This window comes from Dipodomys ordii, unplaced genomic scaffold, assembly GCF_000151885.1.
Source record: "Dipodomys ordii isolate 6190 unplaced genomic scaffold, Dord_2.0 Scaffold9, whole genome shotgun sequence".
Taxonomy (NCBI): Eukaryota; Metazoa; Chordata; class Mammalia; order Rodentia; family Heteromyidae; genus Dipodomys; species Dipodomys ordii.
In genome coordinates, this window is record NW_012267225.1 from 20,049,732 (window position 1) to 20,072,799 (window position 23,068).

At 36.8% G+C, this 23,068-nt stretch overlaps 1 pseudogene; it reads right to left on the reverse strand.

Annotated features, from left to right (window-relative positions):
- Positions 1-2,103: 2,103 nt before the first annotated feature.
- On the reverse strand, positions 2,104-17,056 carry LOC105980404 (annotated as a pseudogene).
- Positions 17,057-23,068: the final 6,012 nt, after the last annotated feature.

Consider the following 23,068-nt stretch of genomic DNA (forward strand, 5'->3'; position numbering starts at 1 on the left):
TTTTTTAAATTTTGACTGATACAAGGGCTTGAACCCAGGCCCTCGGTCTCTTGCTTGTCTTTCTCACTCAAGGCCAGTTCTCTACCATTCAAGGTACACCCCCATTTCTAGCTTTTTGCTAGTTATTGGAAGAGAAGAGTCTCTCTCAGATTTGTCTTCCAGATCTGGCTTCAAACAATGATTCTCAGATCCCATGCTTCTGAGTAGGTAGGATTATAGACATGAGCCCCTAGGGCCTGATAAATAGTGAGTTCTTATTATAGATTTCAAAGTTTAGATAGGCCAGTAATTTGTTTTTAATGGTTAAATACAGGGATTCAAATGGCTGTTGTGAGACATAATCTCCACAGTTTGCAGATTTTAATTCAAGTTTATTCCTTGATCTTGACATTTTTACTTTTTCAATGAACTCAGGATTGTAAAAATAAATTGAAATTGATAACTCATAACTTATTTCCTTCCTTCCTACTCTTCTGCAAAGTTTAAGTTCTAATTATTCCTCATCAAAGGCCAAAGACTCCACCTAGAGTGGAAATAGCTATTATAATTAAATGAGAACAGTTTATAAATGGACATTCCTTTTGGAACAGTTTCAGTATCCTTTTTGCTACAGCTTGTTGATACACAGCAGACACAATCATACCATATCAGTTCTGAGTAAAACATAAAGATATCATTAATACAAACAGAAATGTGTACGTTAGCTATTTTCACTTTAAAAATGTGTATGTTGCTTGTTAAGAAATGTACTCATTATCTTACCCATGTAATTGTAACCCCTCTGTACAGTATGTTCACAATAAAAAAAATGTGTATGTTCTCAGGAGGCTGCGATCTGAGGATTATAGTTCAAAGCCATCCTGGGCAGGTAATCTGAGACTCTTATCTTCAATTAATCACAAAAAAATTGGAAGTAGAGCTGTGGCTCAAGTAGTTGAGTGCAAGCTTTGAGCAAAAATGCCCAGGGACAGTTCCTATGCTCTGAGTTCAAGTTTCAGGACTAGCACAAAAATATGCAAATGTTTTGCCAGCTGTTTCAATCTAAGCATACCATATATACATTTATGTCTAAATATCTCATCCACATGTATGACTTTTCAATGTGAATTTTACAAAGACCTAAAATGTTGTTTAAATTTATTATAAATGTTTATTTCTGATTTTTTCTTTCTGTACTGGTCCTGGGGCTTGAACTTGGGGCCTGGGCACTGTCCTTGAGCTTTTATGCTCAAGGCTAGCTCTCTACCACTTGAGCCACAGCTTCACTTCCAGGTTTCTTCTGGTTAAGTAGACCTAAGAGTCTCACAGACCTTCCTGCACTGGCAGGCTTTGAACCATGATCCTCAGATTTCAGCCTCCCAAGTAGCAAGGATTACAGGTGTGAGCCATCAATATCCAGTTTCCAATTCTGTTTTCCTTTGCTTCATAAGCATAAGCATATGTTAATTTTACCTTTTGAAATTCTACTAGTATTCAAGCTCATGTCTCATGTATAAGTGGATTCTCATTTATGTGATTCTAGAACTCTTTCCCTTTCTTTGTCTCTCTGTTTCCTCTCTCTCTCTCTCTCTCTCCCTCTCTCTGATCTCAGGTATCTACTGAATTAGAAATTAAGGAAGTAGGAGTGTTATTTCCAACAATCCTCCTAAGACTCATACAACTCTCTGATATAGTAATTTCTACTTCTTCACCAACTAGGGTAATTCAGTCTCCCTATTCTATGTAGTCAACACAGTTTATTGGTATTAACATTTCTGTGCCACAAGTCAAAATTGAGTTTTTAACTCTCATTATCTGTGAGAATCTTCTTGAGAGTAATGAAGAGAGTCATTCAGGGGAAACCTAGTACAGTCCAACCTTCATGGCTTGTGAGCCAGGCAGATGAGTTACAGTTCAAGCATGACAGTGAAGCCTCAGGCATTGAACTCTAATCACACTTAAATTCTCCCAGGACTTCCTAAGTCAAGTAACCACAGGCAATCACAACAATACCTACTGGGCTTCTGTGGAATACTCCCAGTCTCCTTTGGCTAGATTCAGAGTGTATTACTTGACAATGGCCAACTAGGCTAGGAAAGGAATTCTGGTCTTAAGTTTGTCACATTAACTTGGGGGAAGAGTTCCACTATCATCTCCCAGACTCCAGAGATACAGCTGATCAATGCCTGACTGTGCCCTCTCCTCGGGAGAATTGTGCTGCCTTCTCCTTCTTGACAAGCTGGCGATCTGGTTCAGAAGGGTTTCTATTACACTCATTTACTCTAACTTTTGCATCACCATGACTATATGTTGAAATGTGCTATAGCCTGCTGTCAGCACTTAGAAAAATGGTCAACTTTGCCTGTAATTCAAATAGAAATTACACTGCCTGGAAAAACCAGGCCACTGCTACAGACCAAAAGAGTTGTTGAAGGAATATTGTTAGCTTACCCAGAAAAAGATGGGAAAATACTCAACAAACTTTCCCATTCTGCAAAGGTAAAGGACATTTTAGATGTTATCAGTTTTAACATTGCTTTATCACTTGCTCTTGCAAATATGACCTAATTCCATGGAGAGCTCTAGAATATTGGCAAGACTTCAGATGCAGTCCTGTGCAAACTTTTGTTCAAAAAGAGGCCCAGACTGTCTCCATACATGAGTGACCATGTAGGACATGCACAGTTTGAAAGGATGACTCAAGAATCTATCTGATGAACACCTATGACACATAGAAGTTTACTCTTCCTGTTTTGTTTCTTTTCCTCTGTAGTAAGTCCTGGTCTTGGGACAAACTGTCCTCATGGTTTTATGTGACATAGGCTTGAGAGGACATAGGTTATGAAACCTAATCTTGAGTTCAAGTCCCTGTTCTGAAACTTAAGGTCTCTAGGGCTTGGAGAAAATGATATAACTTCTCAGAAGCTCTGTTTGTATCTTATTCTAAAGAGAACTGTGTGTACCTCATTGTGTTCCTGAGAAGATTTTCAATAGCTTCCATGAAGTATTTGTAGAGGATTCCTTCCCTTCATAATTATATCTTGTACTTTAATTGGCATTAGACTAGATATACATCTTGAGAGTGTATTTTGCGAGAGGTACTGGCTATAGAATGCACTTTCCTAGTGTGTTGGTTACTTACACTCTTTCTATTGGTAGATTGTTTAAGCTGACATCAGTTGCCTAGCTAGTTTGCTTTGGCCATTTTATTTCTGTTTTTAGAATGTTTACCATGGATCACAAAATAATAGTGCCCATTAAAAAAAGTGGAAGAACTCTTTTCAAAATGTTTTTATAGCATGCTTGTTGAGTGACTCTTAGTCTTAGAAAAACCACTTTACAAGTTGGAATCAAGCTTTAAAATACTCTTCTTTTTAAAATGATGGAAATATATATTACTTTGATATGGTAGTGACTTCATGGGTGTAAACTATATTCTTAGTGATATACGGTTGTATGTATCAATTATATATCAATAAAAGTTGTTAAAGTAAAATGTGTGGGGGATTCTCAAAATGGTGGCCTGCACAGAGGCACTAGTTTCCGCATATCTCCAGAAAACTGAAATAAAACTGCACTTATATGGTCAAGAAAAGTGAGGCAAGCAAGGAAGCTAGGAACAGGTACCAGCAAAAGTCTAGTTAGAAAGTGGCTATAGGGGCTCGGAATGTGGCTGAGTGGTAGAATGCTTGCCTCTCATGCATAAACCCTGGGTTTGATTCCTCAGTACCACATAAACAGAAAAGGCCAGAAGTGGCGCTGTGGCTCAGGTGGTAGAGTGCTAGGCTTGAGCAAATGAAGCTCAGGGGCAGTGCCCTGAGTTCAAGCCCCAGGACTGGCAAGAAAGACAAAAACAAAAAGAAAGTGGTTATAGAAACTCAACATCATCAAACTTTCAGTTTTTATAAGAAAAAAAAGGTAAACTTAAGTTGAAATCCACTCAACAGTAATGGGACATGATCTGTTCTCCCCACCCCTAACTTTTACAAGTTTCTTTTTTTCTCTTTGTTGGTTTGGATCTGTTTTCCCTTTCTTTTTCTCTTTTTCCTCTCTTCTTTTGTCTTTGGACATCCACAAACTTCTGCACAACTACCTAGGACATTGTACAGAAACAGAAATAGAATGGCTGCTGTGTACCTGTTTGAGGTCAAATCAATCCTGCAGACAACTGTGGACACAGTGCTGCCCAGCTTAACATAAAAACAGGCCTTTTTTTGTATTGTGAAAATACTGTACAGAGGGGTTACAATTACATGGGCAAGATAATGAGTACATTTCTTATCAAGCATTGTAGCCTCCTCCTTTGTTTCCCCTTCCCATCCCTTCCCATCCTCTCCCCAGCCCCCAATCCTTCCCCCACTCCCCACACCAAAGTTGGTAAGTTCGTTTTCGACATAACAACTTGTACATCTCATTATTGCAATGGGTCCACCTGTATCCCTATTTAAACGATTTGTTGTTCTGCTTCCCCTCCACAAATTATACTGACATCAAATACAGTGAAAGTAGGAGGAAAACAAGACTTTCTTAAGCCCACCAAAAACCTTCAGAGAAACAGCTAGGATAAGAATCCACTCATCTTTCCTTAGGCTTGTGAGTTGGAGTGTAGCTGACATGGCTACAAACAACATAAAAGAGATAAAAGCTTACATGCCTGTAACTAGAGCATAGCATTTTGTGCTTCAGACAAATTCAACCTTTTCCCAAACCAAAGTCAGATGGACTTCAAGTACAGATTTTGAAGGCTGCATCTTTGCTCAAGCCCAAAAGAAGAGTATCAGTGGCTAAAGAGTTGCATTTGGGGTCCATGTTCTTGTTCCAACCCAAAAGAAGCTCAGAAAGTCAGCAGCCAGCACACATAATCTAGTGATAGGAGCTCTTTACTCTGCACCCTCCAAAAGAAACATTAAACTGAAAGCTCAGGTGAAGAGAAGAAAAGCTTACCAGGAAGAAACCAGAGTAACCAGTGGATGTCCAGAGCTGGGCAAGGTGCAAAGTGTGGGCTATGAAAATGACAGAGTACTTATCTACCATGTCTCTGAGATCCTGTTACTAACCACCAAAGCACAAATGGCTACCTGATATTCTTGAATAAGGGAGAATAATTCAACTCCAGAGAGCTGCTGCTGATACACAGGATCTTCCTTACCTTACTCTATCAGCTGAGCATCCCCGATATCGGAGAGTATGGATATTGAAGAAGAACATAGTTTTGTTGATGAACTCCAGCAGACATACATTCTTCTCCTCAAGGAAGATAAAATGACTTAAAAAAACTTTTAAAATTCTTTTATCTCTGTTACACATTGTCATTTTTCTTTATTTTTCTTTTACTTATCCTATCTCCCACTTTCAAACATTTACCTTTTCATATTAACTTTTCTATCTTTCTTCAATCCCTAACGATTACTCCCTTGTCCACAATTTATCTATATCCTTCACACTAGTGTTTTGTGTACCTGCAATCTCACATATTCTCCCTCTCTCCCCATCTTTCTTCTTTACAGCTTCTCTCACTCTTCTTATTTTTTACTAGCTAATTTTTTTTTTGTTGGTCATGGGGCTTGAACCCTGTGCCCAGGTGCTGTCCCTTAGCTCTTCAGCTCAAGGCGAGTGACCTACCACTTGGGCCACAGCACCACTTCCAGTTTTCTGATGGTTTATTGGAGATAAGAGTCTCACGGTCTTTCCTACCCTGGTTGGCTTTGGACTGTGATCTCAGATCTCAGCCTCTTGAGTAGCTAGCATTATAGGCATGAGCCACTGAAGCCCAGCTCACTATCTAATTTTTAACTCCTACAGAAATTTTATTTTCCTAATCCCTTATTATGTCATGTAAGAATGTTAGCTTTCTTTATATACATGATTGGTTGTATTAATAATGATGCCAAGGCTAGGTAGGAAGGTGGCTCAGTGGTAGAGCACTTGCCTCGCATGCATGAGGCCCTGGGTTCGATTCCTCAGCACCACATAAGCAGAAAAAGCCAGAAGTGGTGCTGTGGCTCAAGTGGTAGACCTCTAGCCTTGAGCTGAAGAGCTGAGGACAGTGCCCAGGCCCAGAGTTCAGGCCATTTGTATTTTATTTTATATAACTATTTACTTTGGAATTGAATTGGAGAATTTGTTATTTTTAAGTTATACACACAGACCAATGATAAGAAATGATTTATCAACCTAGTCAATTCCTAATTCTGCCACAGCATAGGAAATAATTCAGCAAGAAGATATCAGACAACTATAATCCCAAACCACAAATTGACTTCAAGTTCGAAAATCTCAACATGCAACAGACATAGTAAAAAAACAAGAAGGCAATATGACACCCCTAAAATTCAATTCAAACAAAGGATCAGGATGATTGTGAAGAGGATAATATATCAAATATTGAGCTCAAAGGAATGATGACAATAAGGATCACTGAGAGGAGAGAAGATACATATAAACAACTCAATGAAATTGAAGAGAATACAGGTAAACTAAGTAAAATCAAAGTCAAATGCACATAAACAGCTGAGTGGACTCAAAGAGGATACAAATAAATAACTAAAGATAATGAAGAAGTCAATACATGGAAAAGGGACTAAGTAAAATACAGAAATCCTGAGGGGGAAAAAATCCTGGATCCTAGAGATAAAAAATGTAGTTGAAAGCCTCTCCAGCAGAGTAAATGACATAGAAGGAAAAATTTCAAAACTTGAACATAAGAGAGACATTAAAAAAAGCAGAAGACAAAAGATATTAAAGAAGTTTGTAAGGAATTTTGAAGAACTTAACAACTTTTTAAAAGACAAAATGTATGAATCATACACATAAAAACTGTTAGATAAAGGCATAGGAATCATAATAAAGTACTATCTGAAAAGTTAATGAGAAGGAGTAGCCCATCTAGACAGAGGAGGCTTGTAGAATATTCAACAGACAAGGTAAGAATACAGGTAAACAATTGATATATCTTCATGATAGATTTTTCCCTTTATTTTTATAAAGCAACATATTTTGTCTGTCTTCTGACTAATTTTATAATTAAATATTTTATAATTAAAATACTATGCTCAGAAAATGAAAAAAGAAAACCAAAAGATGCAAAAGAGAAATGTCATATGACTTACATGATAAATGCATCCGAAAAGCAGCAGTTCTTTCAACAAAATCCTTAAAAGCAAGAAAGATTGAATTGCTGAATTTTAAGTGCTGAAAATTAGTATCTACCAATAGAGAGTACTGAACCTAATGAAGTTAGCATTCATAATTAAAAACAAATAAAATTCCCCATAAGAAAGAAAAACTAAAACAATTTATGACCAAGTAACTCAATATGGCTGAAGATATTTTTTAAAAGTCTTGCAAAAAGAAGAAGAGGAAGAAGACCAATACAAACAGGAAAACAAGAAAGAAAATAAATTTCACTAGATGAAAAGATAAGCAAAGAAGTCGAAGAAATTACCACATGCCTTTCAATTTTAACCTTCAATTGACTCAATTATTTAATCTGAAGACATAGAATTATTTGTTGGGTCAAATGGTAAGATCCAACCATCTGTTGCTTTACAAGAAGTGCATCTAGTAAGATATTTTTTATCAGTAGATAAAAATAAATACTGGCTTAGAGAAAGATCTCCCAAGTGAATGGACTGCAAAAACAAGCAGGAATAGCTATATTCATATCTGATAAAGAAAACTTCAAACTAGTCAGAAGACAGACAAAGTATGTCACTTTATATTAATAAAGGGAAAAGTCTATCATGAAGATATAACAATTATTTATATCTATGTAACAAATATCATATACCCAAATTTGCTAAGTGCTATTGGACTTTAAAAACACAGACTCTCAAAAATAAATAAAAATAAAAACACAGACTCTCAACACAGTCATATAATAGGAGAATTCAGAACCCACATGCTCACCAATAGCTGCATTATCCAGATTAAAAAAAAATAGTAAAGAAACACCAGAATTAAATTACACTGTAAGCCAAACTGACGTGACAAACATCTAGAGTATTTTATTGAACAGCTGTACAACATGTATTCTTCTCACCAACCCATGGTACAGTCTCTAAAATAGATAATATATAGAATATAAAGTAAATCTTTGCAGAACAAGAAAATTGAAATGACTACCTGTATGCAATAACACTATACTGGTATAAAATTAGAACAGCTAAAGATACTACAGAAAATATGAAAAATGTAGTGACCAAACAATACATTGTTGAATGATGAGTGTGTCACTAAAGAAATAAAAGAAAAAATTAAAAATTTCCTGAAATCTAATTAAAATCTAATTAAAATGAAAGCACAACTTATCAGAACCATTGGGACATAGCAAAGACAGAACAAAGAAGGAAGTTTATAGCTATAAGTTCCCACATAAAAAGCAAAACAAAACAAAAATACAAAGAGATCATAGCAAAATGGCCTAATGGTATATCTCAGGCTCCTAGTAATACAAGACTTAGCCAAACTCCAAACTATCAGATTTCAAAGAAATAATAAATAGTAGGGTAGAAATCAATGAAATGGAGTCTAAAAGAACTAGTCAATGAATAAAGGAAACAAAAAGTTGATTCTTAGAAAAGATAAGGATAAACCCTTAGCCAATCTGACTTAAAAAGAGGATGGAAATAATCCAAATAAATAAAATTAGAGATGAAAATGTACCCATTTGTATTCCATGACAAATCAAAGTGTAATCCAGAAAGAAGGGCAAGAAGAAATACTGTACTTTGCAAATTTACAATCAAATAAACTGGAATATGTACAAGAAATTAATACAATTCTAGATGCACCTGACCTACCAAAAGTGACTCAATAGATCTGTGACTACCAATGATATTGCAATAATAATAATAAACTCCTTTTAAAAAAGGAAAGCTGAGTTCTAGATAGATTCATGACTGAATTCTACCAGACCTTCAAAATACGGAAAATACCAATGTACTATAAGTTCTATTTCTATTCCATGAAATAAAAAAGGAAGGAATGTTAGAAAAGTCATTATATGAAGTCAGTATCTCACTTATTCCAAAACCAGAAAACCAGAGAGAGAGAATATCAATTAGTTTGATGAATGTAGACACAAAAATTCTGAATAAATACTTGCAAATGTAATTCAACAATACATCAAAATGATTGTACACAATGAAAAAATTGGTTTTACTGCAGATAGGAAAGATTGGTTCAGCATATGTAAATCAATTCATGTGATATAGCACATAAATGGAATCAAAGATAAGAATCACATGATAATCTCAATTGATGCTGAAAAAGCCTTAGATAAAATTCATCATCCTTTGGAATAGGAGAAACCCTAGGGCTCCTTGGCTCAGGCCGAAATTTTCTGAATAGAGACCCAGAAACACAACAAAAAGGTTGGACAAATGGGATTGAATAAAGTTGCAGAGCTTCTACAGGGCAAATGACATAGCTAGCAAGATCAATAGAAAGCCCACGGATTGGGAGAAGATCTTTACTAGCCATACAACGGACAAGGGTCTCATATCTAAAATATACTTGGAACTCAAAAAATTAAACCCCCCAACAACAAATCCTCAAAGAAACAACTGCCCAATAAATAAGTGGGCGAAAGACTTAAAGAGAAACTTCTCTGAAGATGAAAGAAGGATGGCCAATAAACACATGAAGAAATGTTCAACATCCCTAGCCATAAAAGAAATGCAAATCAAAACAACATTGAGATATCACCTCACCCCAGTTAGAATGGCAAAAATCAAGAATTCTAACAATAACTGATGCTGGAGGGGATGTGGACAGAAAGGAACCTTATTTCATTGTTGGTGGGAATGTAAACTTGTTCAACCACTTTGGAAAGCAGTATGAAGGTTCCTCAAAAGACTTCACATAGAACTCCCCTATGACCCAGCAATACCACTTTTGGGCATTTACCCAAATGCTTACAAACAAGACCACACTAAAGCTACCAGCACAACTATGTTCATTGCAGCATTATTTACCATAGCTAAGATATGGAACCAACCCAGATGCCCCTCAGTAGATGAATGGATCAAGAAAATGTGGTATATATACACAATGGAATTCTATGCCTCCATCAGAAAGAATGACATTGCCCCATTTGTTAGGAAATGGAAAAACTTGGAAAAAATTATATTAAGTGAAGTAAGCCAGGCCCAAAGAAACATAGGTCCCATGTTTTCCCTTATTTGTAATATCTAGTATATGTATGAGTCAAGCGGAAAAGGTCAGATAATGTGATGTCAGGAAAATGAACCGTTAGATGTGTATTTTAATGTTTTTTTCTTTCATGCATGTGCTTCTAATGCATTTATAAGATTATCTCTTTGTTGCTTTGTAGGTCCCTCCCCCACAGTATAACCCCTGCTTTCACTATATTTGATGTCAGTATAACTTGTGGAGGAGATGGGGAAAAACCAGTTGTTTAAGGACACAGGTGGACCTGTTGCAACAATGAGAAGTACAAGTTGTCATGTCCAAAACGAGCTTTACAACGTCGGTGGGGGGGGGAAAGAGGGGGGAAGGAGAAGGATTGGGATTGGGGGGGAGGGGGGAGGCTGGGAAGGGATTGAAGGGTAAACAAAGGAGGAGGCTGCAATGCTTGGTAAGAAATGTACGCATTATCCTGCCCATGTAATTGTAACTCCTCTGTACAGTATGTTCACAAATAAAATAAAATTAAATTAAAAAACATTCATCATCCTTTTTGATAAAAATCTCTGAATAGATGTAGTATACCTCAATATAATAAGAAAAATCAGCAAACCTTTATCAAACATCATACTAAATGCAAAACACATGAAATCTCCTGAAGTCAGTAAAAAGACCTTTAACTTTTGGAAACTTTTTTATTTGAACAAAATGAAACTGCATGTGTGTCTGTGTAAGTATGATAAGCAGATAGACAGACAGACAGTCACAGAGAGAAAAAACAATCGCAGGTCAGTATTTTAGATTTTAAAAAGTGGTGTCTGCACTATGTCTTATTTGCTACTGTCAATCTTTTCTCAGAAAGAGAGCTCATATTTGGCTCAGTTGTAGCTAATTATTATAATGGGGATTAACTTATGTCTAGACATGCACATTTTGTCTTTGCTTCTTAGGATCTTATTACTTCAGAATTTTTAATACAACATGAATATGAAAGGATAACATACTGGTTCCTCCCAGTGTGACCATAGCACCACTTACAATCCCATTGTCTGCTAGCTGTGTGATGACTGCTGAGCTCTGAGTCTGCTCTTTCACAGGTGTAAATGTGAAACCTTGGGGGATGTAGCTTACAAGCAAGGTAGAGGCTTAAAAATTAAATACTGCTGCTCCAATTATAAACAGTTGCAATGAACAAAAGGGGAATAGTATTTAATAGAGACTATGAGTATATGGAGATTTCTTGGATGAACTAAAATTTTGAAACTTGTTTTCTAAAAAGTATAAAGAAGCATGCTAAAAAGCTTTCAGGACGGGTCACTATAAGGTAGGAAAGACTTATACAACAAGAGGTATGTGGAAATTACTAGTAGCCACTGAAAACAAAGAGAGATTTAATATAGGGAGCTATTTCCTGAATGGGTCTAATAGATTATGTGAAGAAAAGGTAGGAAAAGGTACTGAATACAGATTAGAACTTCAATAAATAGTTTCTAACCTAGAAAGCAAATAGATGGCATTTTAGTCCATCTATTAGGAAGAACCTGAGGGTGCAGTATTTGATAAAATAAAAGTTGTAGATTGACTCAAGTATAGTCAGACCAACAATTTTCTTCCCAAACATCAGTCGAGGTCACCATCTTCTCTCACCTAGATCAGTTTCATAAATAGTTGCTTTCCATTTACTTGTTTCCTTGTAATCCTCCTTCAAAGAATATAGGCATCACTTCTAAAAATTATTAACCAGATTATATTTTCTCTTGCTTAAAATCCCAGACTGGCCCCAAACCCCTTATCTGCTTTACTCCTTGCTCTCTCTTCCCAGTACATAGAATAATGCCTGATGATATAATAAACTTTCAATTTAAAAAAATTATTTATTGTTATTATGAAGGTGACATACAGAAAGGTTACAATTATGTAAGTCAGATAAAGAGTGCATTTATTTTTATGTATTTATTTATTTTTTGTGGATTGTGGGGCCTGAACTCGGCCAGGGCACTGTCCTCAGCTCTTCAGCTCAAGATTAGCACTCTACCACTGAGCCACTTCTGGCTTTTTTTTTGCTGAGGAATTGAACCCAGGGCCTCATACATGCAAGGCAAGCACTCTACCACTGAGCCACCTTCCCAGCCCAAGAGTGCAGTTTTTGAACAATGTCACCTCTTCCTTTGCTCACTCCCATCCATACCTATGAATTGTGTAATCCATTGGTGGGGATGTCTGCTACAAACTTGAACACTCCAAACTCCTTCCTGTCTGTAGTGTCTTTAAAGATGACGGAAGCTGATTCTTCTGCTTCTAATACTTTCCATCCTAACATCTGCCTACTGTAGATTCTCTTATCATTCAGACCTTACACTGAACTACACCTTCAAGAGAGACCTTCTTCAGGCAGCTGCCTAGAATGGCCACTTATCTACATTTTGTAGAGGACTGACAAAATCATTGACTCTCTTCTCATTTGTGTAAGTTATTTCTCTCACCCTATTAGAAGGCAATCTCCAAAAGAGTAGGCAACTTAACTTCTTTACTCCTTGCTCTCTCTTCCCAGTGTATAGAATAATGCCTGATAATATAATGAACTCAAATTCTCAAAATTTATTTATTGTTATTATAAAGGTGACATACAGAGAAGTTATGGTTACATAAGTCAGATAAAGAGTACATTTTTTGAACAATGTCTCCTTTTCCTTTGCTCTCTCCTAGTTTTCTCCTCCTATCCACACCTTTGAATTGTATAGTTCATTTTCAACATAGTGACTAGTGAGTACCAGTGTTGTATTTGCTCATCTTTTGTCTTATCATTTCTGTGCTCTCCTTTACCCTGTCTAAGAGAGATAAATGAACAAACAAAAGGAAATAGAAAACAATATCAACAAAGAAGGGAAAATCCCTTCTATTTCCATATCCTGGAATTCATTTAGATAAACATTGTTTTATATGGTCAAATGCACACAGCTCTTGCACCTATGTGATCCTCTCCTAAGAATATCCTCCTTTGGTCTCACTGTGTGACTGCCTAGAGACCCACACCATCCAGTGTGTTTACTTTTAGATTTATAGGCACATTCTAGTTACCATAAATGAGGGAAACCAATTTTTCTGGGTCTGTCTTACTTTGCTTAATATAATTTTTCCAAGTACAACCATAAATAAGTACTTGAACAGAAGATTAGTAACTGGAAATTTTAGGCTGGAGCTGTGGTTCAATGGCAGAAAACTTCTCTAGCATGTGCCAGGCCCTAGGTTTGACTTTCAGTACTATCAAAACATACAAAAGCCAGGTGCCAGTGGCTCACACCTGTAATCCTAGCTACTCAGTGGGCTGAGATCTCAGGATCATGGTTTGAAGCCAGCCCAGGCAGGAAACATTGTGAGACTTAACTCCAAATAAGTACCAAAGAAGTCAGAAGTAGGACTGTGACTCAAGTGGTAGAGTACTAGCCTTGAGCAAAAATAAAATGCTTAGAGATAGTGCCCAGGCTCTGAGTTCAAGCTTCAGGAATGGACAGGCACACACACACACACACACACAACCCCGGGAATCCAAAGACAGAGGACATGGCCATAAGGTAGGGCTGGTGTCTATGGAATGTGTTTGGGGGTGGTGTAGTTGAGCTAGAACTTTTTGTCTTGAAAAGGTATAACTTGGTTACCAGATCGTGGGAGCAGACTGTGGGCCAGAGAATTGGAGCACAAAGATGCTGGTGTGGAAAAGCCCCTAGTATATGTAGCTGGTGATGAATGAGCCATTCTAAAATGCTACATGGGTGGGGATTTTGGATGGTGTGATGTGAGAAATGTCAGGGGCATCTAAAAACAAGACAGAAAAGAGTAATTCTTCTGTGAATATATTTTTCATACAAAAAGTACATATTTTTCATGCAAAATTAAAAGTAGGTTTTATACAAAAGGAATTCTGTTACAATTTCTTCTGAATTATGCCGGAATTTTCTAAACAATTTCTTCACCAATACAGAATATTTTTGTTGCTGTTTGATGACTCTAGACTACCTTGTTTTACTCCATTTATTAGTTCAAATGATGTTCAAACATTTATCATGTGCTTAATAATTTTCTCCTTTGTAGAGAAATAACATTAATTCTCTATTTGAACTGATTACACTCAGGTCTCAGTATTAGAAAATTCTCTAGTTACAGAAAGTTATAATTAATATGCATTGTACTTCAATTTATTTTCACAAAGGAACTATGAAAGTCATTTCAAAGTTCCGAAATGTGGTAGTCCCTTATAGAGCTTATATTTCCTATCGTGAAGCTTAACCCAAACTAAAAGCTTTGGTCACACCCAAAGTTTTTCATAAGATAAGAAAATTGAAAACAACAAAGCTCCACAAGATTTAAGTCCAAAAATCTTCAACCTTTTTTAAAACTTCACAGATGTCTTATACTCACAACTACCTAGGTCATTTTTATGACAAGGTCATTTTAAGCTACCATGATTAGCAATGAATTTAACTGACACTTTTCATTTGAATTTCACTGGAGGCCAGGGTGCTTCATTTGGATGCTTCCTGGAACTAGCTACTTTAGCTCAATTTGCTCAACTGTGAAATGGATTCAGTAAATAGTGTCTTTACAAAAATACAAGTTGAGGCTGAAATAAGTGATGCTAATGATGACCTGTTCTGACAGGAGATTTCTTGTCTTTTCACTTCCATCACCCCTAAGAGATACTTTATTTTAAACAAATCAGATTTCTTTAGATGGAAAAAAATTTCATTCAAAATTGCTTCTATTTCACATCAAACCCAAACAGTGAATCCCATCATAAGAATCTCGAAAAAGACTTCTTGATGCAGGACCTCCAAGCAGAACTGAGTTAGGACTTCAGGCTTAGTTCCCTCTATTGAGAGATCTCTCCACCATAGAAGTGATAGAGAGCTGTCTTCCTTGACTAGCTTCTATGAGCTGGAGTCTTAGCATCCATGCTCACTGGAAAGAACACCCTTTCCTATCTTTATCCCTAGGAAGAGTTACATTAGCAGGTAAATTGATACTTGCTGGGGCTTTGTGTTAGTACTAGGACTTGAACTCAGGATCTTGTGCTCACCCTAAGCTTTTTCATTCATAGATGGCTGTCTCCTCATTAAACTTTGCTTCCAGTCTGACATTTTGCTGGTTAATTGGAAGTAACAGTTTTACAAACTTTTCTGCCTGGGATGTCTTTAAACTTTGATCCTTAGAGCTCAGCCTCCTGAGCAGCTAGAACAATAGACATGAGCTACTAGCACGGGTCCTTCCTGTTTTTTCAATTCAGGCAAAAAATTCTACCGAAGGAAGATATTACAAACCACAAAACAAAAACTAGGAGGAAATTGGCAGTGAAGGACCTATCAGGCCAGGTCTTCAGGAGTTAAGTCCTAAATATAAGGTTGAAGAGAGAAATGAGAAAGCAATGCCCACTGCCCCAGGAAGCTGAGTACTGGGGAAGATTCTGGAGGGGGACACATGAAAGAGCTCAGTAACATCCATTCAAAAGCATTACAAGGGCCAATGCTAAGGATGCTACAATATCCCATCCAAAAATACAGATTTGCCCAGGCGCCTAAATAATTTACACAAACATATTCATATTCATTTCAGTAACTTTGAGTTGACTAAAACACATTCTAGAAATATGGGGTCTGGTTCCATGGAAGGCCTAAAGTGAAATGGAGTCTCACTATATATTTTCCTTACTCTACTGTGATTTGTAGAAAGGGTGTGAATGAAAGTATCAGTGGAAGCAAGCTCATTGATTGAAGACATCTCCTACTCCAAGGAAAGCAGTGAGGAGAGCAATTTAATGTGTTCATTTGGAAAAATTAATATAAAGTCTTTTTAAATTTAATTTTTAAAATACTTTTTTATTGTAAAAATACTGTACAGAGGGGTTACAGTTACATGAGCAAGGTAATGAGTATATTTCCTATCAAGCATTGTTACCTCCTCCTTTGTTTTTCCCTTTTCCTCCCACCTCCACAACTACACTCCCCCTGCCCCACTCTCCCTGCCTAAATTTTAAAGTTCATTTTTCAACATAGTGTCTTGTACATCTCATTGTTACAATGGGTCAACCTTTATCCCTATTTAAGCATTTTGTTTTTTTCCCTTCCCTTCGCCAAGCTAGAAAAGTGTATATATACACTTTTTTTTTTTTAAAAAAAAGCAATTTCATAGCTTTATTTGAAACTTGCCAGTTCTCATCCACATTGACTATCTGTAGATTTTTGAACATGGTAACAGGGACATAGGTTACCAGAGTATAGAGCTTGTTTGGTGAGTCTTCATCCTCATTGTGTTTTCTAGATAGCTTCATGCGGATCTGATAGGGGATATTGTTGGGAGCCAAAAGTTGAGTCGCTCAACATAATAGGCTTGACTATCTCAATGGAACATCTTGAGGCTGAGTTTACAGAATCCTACCCTCATCCTGCCCTAAGTAAACATCCTGCAACTGCTAACTTTCCCCCTGCCCCAAGCAAACATCCTGCACTGCTACGGCCAATGAAAACGCTTCCTTAACGGCCAATGAAAAAGCTTCCTTATTCCAAGCATATAAATACCCCTGTGTGAAAAATAAAAATTTGCAGCTTGATCAGAATCCTTGTCTTGCTGTCATTCTTCGTGTCTCTTGTCCCTTCATTCCTTCTCGCTTAGGTTAATTGCCCTCGTTGATGTCCTGCGGGTTGGGACAGGATATTTCTTATTCCTTTGGCCCAGACAGTTTTGTTGAGCGTGATATCGATGTGCACATTTAGAGTCTCCATCTCCTTCATGACAAACTTCTGTGAATGAGTGGCACGCTTCTTAAAGCCCACTCCATGGATGTGCTTGTGAATGTTGATGGTGTGTTCTTGGGTCACACCTTGATGGTGGCAGAATGGCCCTTCTTCTTCTCACCACCCTTCTTTGGGGAAGCCATTCTGCCAGGCCTAAGTTGGAAATTAATATAAACTCCTTACCTTAAAAAGATGTCTATTCCAAAGAAGCAATCCAAAAATTCATATGGAACAATAAAAGACCCCAAATAGCAAAAACAATCCTTAGTAGAAAGAACAGCTCTGGAGGAATATCAATTCCAAATTCAAAACTCTACTACAAAACTGTAGGTTTCAAAACAGCTTGGGACTGGCAGAAGAACAGAACTGAGGACCAATGGAATAGGACTGAAGACCGAGAAATGAACCCACAGACCTATAGCCACCTAATCTTTGACAAAGGTACTAAAGAGATAGAATGGAAAAAAGGCAGCCTTTTCAGTAAATGGTGCTGGCAAAATTGGTTAATCACTTGTAGAAAACTAAAGCTAAATCCATATATATCTCCCTGCACAGAATCAACTCCAAATGGATCAAAGACCTCAAAATAAAAGCAGACTCCCTGAAAATATTACAGGAAGGAATAGGAGAAACTCTAGGGTGCCTTGACACAGGCTGAAATTTTCTTAATAGAGACCCAGAAGCACAACAAATCAAAGAAAGGTTGGCCAAATGGGATTGCATGAAACTACAGAGCTTCTGCAAGGCAAAAGACATAGCCAGAAAGATCAATAGAAAGCACAGGATTGGGAGAAGATCTTCACTAGCCATACAATGGACAAGGGTCTCATATCTAAAATATACTTAGAACCAAAAAATTGAATCCTTCAACAACAAATCCTCAAAGAAATATTTGCCCAATTAATAAATGGGCTAGATTTAAAGAGAGACTTCTCAGAAGAGGAAATAAGAATGTCCAATAAGCACATGAAGAAATGCTCAACATCTCTAGCCATAAAAGAAATGCAAATCAAGACAACATTGAGATTCCACCTCACCCCAGTTAGAATGGCTATAATCAAGAAATCTAGTAACAACAGATGCTGGAGGGGATGTGGCCAAAAGGGAACCTTACTGCATTACTGGTGGGAGTGTAAAGTTGTTCATCCACTTTGGAAAGCAGACTCCACATATAGCTCCCTTATGACCCAGCAATCCCACTTTTGGTCATTTACCCAAACGATCACAAAGTCATACCAAAGCTACCAGCACTACCATGTTTATTGAAGCATTATTTACCATGGCTAAGATATGGAACCAACCCAGATGACCTTCAGTAGATGAATGGATCAAGAAAATGTGAGATATACCCCCCCCACACACATACACAATGGAATTCTATGCCTCCCTCAGAAAGAATGACATTGCTTCATTTGTTAGGAAATAGAAACATTTGGAAAAAATTATATTAAGTGAAGTAAGGCAGGCCCAAAGAAACATAGGCCCCATGGTTTCCCTTGTTTGCAATGACTTGTACGTGTCTAGGACAAGCAGAGAAGGTCAAAGGCTATGTACATATGACCACATGAGATAATGTTAAGCAAAATGTACCCAAGACAAGGACACGAATGGTTTTTTTCTTTCTTGCTAGTGTTTTTAATGTACTTATAATGCACTATGTGATTCTTTTGTTTCTTTTGTATGTTCTTCCCCCACAGTATAACCCCTGTTTTCACTGGATTTGATGCTGGTGTTCTGCATCTTACATATACATTTTTGTAATTTGGAGAGGGAAAGGGATATAGCAGAACATTTAAATGGGGATGCAGGCTGACCCATTGTGACGACAGGACACTATGTTGAAAATGAAATTTACAGTATCAGGGTGGGGGTGGGAGGAATTGGGAATGTGGAAAGGGAAGGAATGGTAGGGGTAAAACAAAGGAGGAGGTAACAATGCTTACTAGGAAATGTACTCATTACCCTACTCATATAACTGTAACCCCTCTATACAACACTTTTTACAATAAATATATATATAATAAAAAGAACACAAAGCTTAGGTAATGCCACTCTAGATGTTTATGTTGGCTTAATTAAAAGTAAACACAGTGCAGGAATAAAAAGATGCCTATTCCTAATCTGTCACCATTAATGGTCTCAATAGCAGCTGCTCTTTCTTTTTTTAGGGGTGGTGGGTGGTCTGGTAGTGGGGCCTGAACTCTGGGCCAGGGCACTGTCCCTCAGATCTTCAGCTCAAGGCTGGCGCTCTACCACTTGAGGCGCAGTGCCACTTCTGGCTTTTTCTTTTTGCTTCTGTGGTGCTGAGGAATCGAACCCAGGGCCTCATGCATGCAAGGCAAGCGCTCTACCACTGAGCCACCTTCCCAGCCCTGCTCTTTCTTTTGTCACCAATTCTCTTGTGTCTTGGAGTTTCCATATTTTGCCCCTAATAATGTATTTTCCTTAAAGGAACCTGAATATCTGGAGAAAAATTGATTCCATGTCTTTGACAGAAAAATAATCACAAAATATACCAGACTAATTCTGCTCTAGCATATCCTTTTTCTGTCTGGAACCAATGATAGGTTCAAAAATGTCAAGGTCAGTTCTAAAAAAACAGAGGAGCAGATGTGAAAGGGCTTTCATTGGCTAAGTACAAATACCATAATCACAATAGTGATAATCATCACTGTAGATAATTGAAAGTGGAGACTGTGAAAAGCCATGAATTAATAATTATGTCCAAGAGAGAAATGTGGAGGTAAAAGCTACAAAAATGTAGTTGTATTATAATGAAGGTTATATACAATAGTATATATTTAATTATTTATTGATTTTAATAAGTAAAGCAGTGCTAATAAACGGGTAAAGCTTTACAGGGTAAAGCCTGGTGCTATTTGAAATTTTAGTAAATCCAGTTCCATAAAAGATGTAAGCAACCTACAAAATGGCATAGAGAAAAGTTACTCAAAGAGAAGCATATCTGGTTGCAGAAATCTCATTTCTCAATGTAATCAGGATTTTGGATAATGACCCTGATGTTTGCCAGTACTGCATAGTTTCTATTACTGGAGTATAAGAGAAAGAGGTTTATAAAAAATGGATCATTAACTATTTAGTTTAAATGATGGGGAAAATCTCTCACTTCTATGTTTTACAAGTTATTTACATCTTCTATATACATAAAAAATTCAAAGCACACATTTATTTTATGAATATCTTGAATATATGAGTATTTTGCTTCTCATTTTAATTATGTATCTGCTTATAAGTACTAAATGTATCTGTTTATAAGTGTATCTGTTTATAAGTACTAAGGTTATCTGCCTGAGCCAGTACAGTGACATCAATCAAGATCAAGATGCAGTGTAATCATAAATGGCTTTGTTGAATAGCAGTTTGATTCTATCTGTGAAGATAGGGAGGGGAAAACACGCAATTATGAGTAACCCAAGTAGTCCAGGCAACACTTGGAACTATACCAAGTTGAGGTAGGACTACCTCAGCACCTCACATTATCTATGCTAGCCAATTGGAGGGCATTTACTTCCTGATCAAAATTGGTACCTTAGCCAGACAGATGACTAAAGGGGAGCTAGCTATAGGCCCCATCACTCATCTCCCAGAAATGGATCTCTGGATGATACTACAACTAGTAATAAAATATTAATAAGTACCTTTTTATTTTTATTTTCTATTTTTCACAAACTTCTTTAATTTCTTAATTTTTATTAATTAATTTAATTAATTATTAGTTAATATTTACTGTACTGTTCCTAAGGCATGAACTTAGGGCCTTCTCACTCTTGCTTAGCTTTTTGTGTTCAAGTCTGGCACTCTACTATTTGAGCCACCTCTACTCTGTTCTTTGCAGATTAATTGGAGATATGAGTCTCTTAGATTTGTCTGCCCACACTGACTCTGAACCTTGATCCTCATATCTCAGCTTCCCGAGTAGCTAGGATTACAGGCATGAGTTAACAGATCCTTGTGTTAATGTTATTTTCACTAGTAAAAAAAAAAAAAGCACAAAAATCAGCATATTATCTGGATGTTGGTGGCTCATGCCTGTAATCCTATATAAGCAGCTGAAATCTGAGAATCATGGTTTCATGCCAGCCTGGGCAGGAAAGTGTGTAACACAGTTATGTCCAATTAACTTCCACAAAAACCAGAAGTAGAACTGTGGCTTAAGTGGTAGAACACTAGCACTGAACATAGAAAGCTCAGGGACAGTGGCTAGGGCCTGACTTCAAGCCCCACGACTGTCCAAACATAAAGCATATTGATAGACAAATGATCTTTTGATACATGGTTACACTGGGCAATATAAACAGGATTAAACATAGCTATCTTTTCAAACATTCATCATTCTTTTATGTCAAAGACTTCCAAAATCCTTTCTTTTAGCTCTTCGACATGTACAATTTATTGCATTATCTGTAGTCACCCTATTGTGCATCAGCATACCAGAACTTCTTGCATGCTGTTGTGTACCAGCCAGACACAGAAAGACAAACACTGCCTGATATTACCTGTGGAACTGAAAACATTGATCTCATAGAAAATGCAATAGAGCAGTGGTCATTAGTGGCTAGAGTGAAGAGAAGAGAGGGAAGGATGGGGAGAAATTGATCAATGGATAACAAGTTACAGTCCTTCCTGCCTCTTTATTAAGCTATGTGCCTGGCTTATTTTACGTTACATAATGATCTCCAGATCATTTTTATATAATTAAGTATTCACAGGAAGATACAAAAACAGTACAGAAGCTTCATATTACAAAGCCAAGAATGATAGGACCCCTGTTTGGTTTTAAGAGGAAGCTGAAATGGTCTATGCCCTTGTATCCTTAAGAAAACTAAGTATAATTTACTCAGCAAAACAGATAAGATTTCCTTTTCAGTTGTTTCAAAAAGAATGACCGTATGGGTGTGCAGAAAGGGCCCCTGGAAAAGAAATGCCCCTGAAGGAGAAGTACTCTTGCTTCCTGTCTCTGTGTTTAACAGATGCCAAAAATTCTTACCCAGGACAAGATGTAGAAAATATCCTATTTACATGTTGTATAATAGGACAAATTGCACATGCCTGTCAAGTTTGGTTGCTGGATTTGGGCTTGTAGTTTCTCTTTTATGTTGTTGCTGTGGTAGTGGTGGTGGTGTCATACACATTCTTTTGAAATTTAACTTAAAAATTTTCAGAATTTTTAACTTATTGGAGCTCAAGTGTCTTGTTGATATGTCCACATTCTTGTCTGACCTAGAAGCAAGCACATTTTCTTGAAGGACTAGAAATGTGTATGAATTGAGACATGGAGGTAAATTACACGAACAATGCATGAAAAATAAGTAATTGAAAGGCTATTTTTTATAACATGAAAGTTTCTTAAAAGGATAATATGTGTTATAGTCTGTATAACATAAAATTTTTGTCTAGAACAGAATTTAATGAGAAAATGTAGAATCTTTTCATGAAGAAATTTAGTGTAGTCATTAGAAAAATCTAACTAGGTGGTCAGCTTTTTTCCAAAAGTGTCTGTTTTATGAGCTGAATCTAAAAGTAGATATTTGTTCAAACACCAGTGATGCATACCTGTATTTCTAGCTACTCAAGAAGGTGATATCTGAGGATTGAAGTTTGAAGCCAGTTTTGTCCGACAAACCATGAGATTATCTCCAATTAAGCAAAAAGCCAGAAGTAGGGCTGGTACTAAAGTGGTAGAGCAAGAGCCTTGAGCCAAAAAAGCTATGGAAGAGCATGAGGTTTTGAGTCCAAGCACCAGTATGGCATAAAAAATAGACAAACAAATAAATAAGTAGATATTAAAAGAAGGAAAACTTTCCCCCCCAAAACTGCTTATATGAATATTCACAGAACATGTTATTTGCCCAGGAAATATAGTTATTCCCATTTCTATATCTACCCATTTACTAGTATGCTATTAGAAAATGCTATTGAAAATATGGAGTGAACACTGTACAGTATAATTATACAAGGAAATGTAGTTTATTGAAATCAGTATTTTTTAACTTTTGAGTCTTTTCTACTATTATTTGCATTAATATTTCCATTTTCATGAACAAATGAAGGTATCCTTTTCTTGGACTAAGTTTTAAATTCTTTTTGGAATTTCCCTCAAATTACTACATGATTTTCCCAACTGGTTCAGTCAA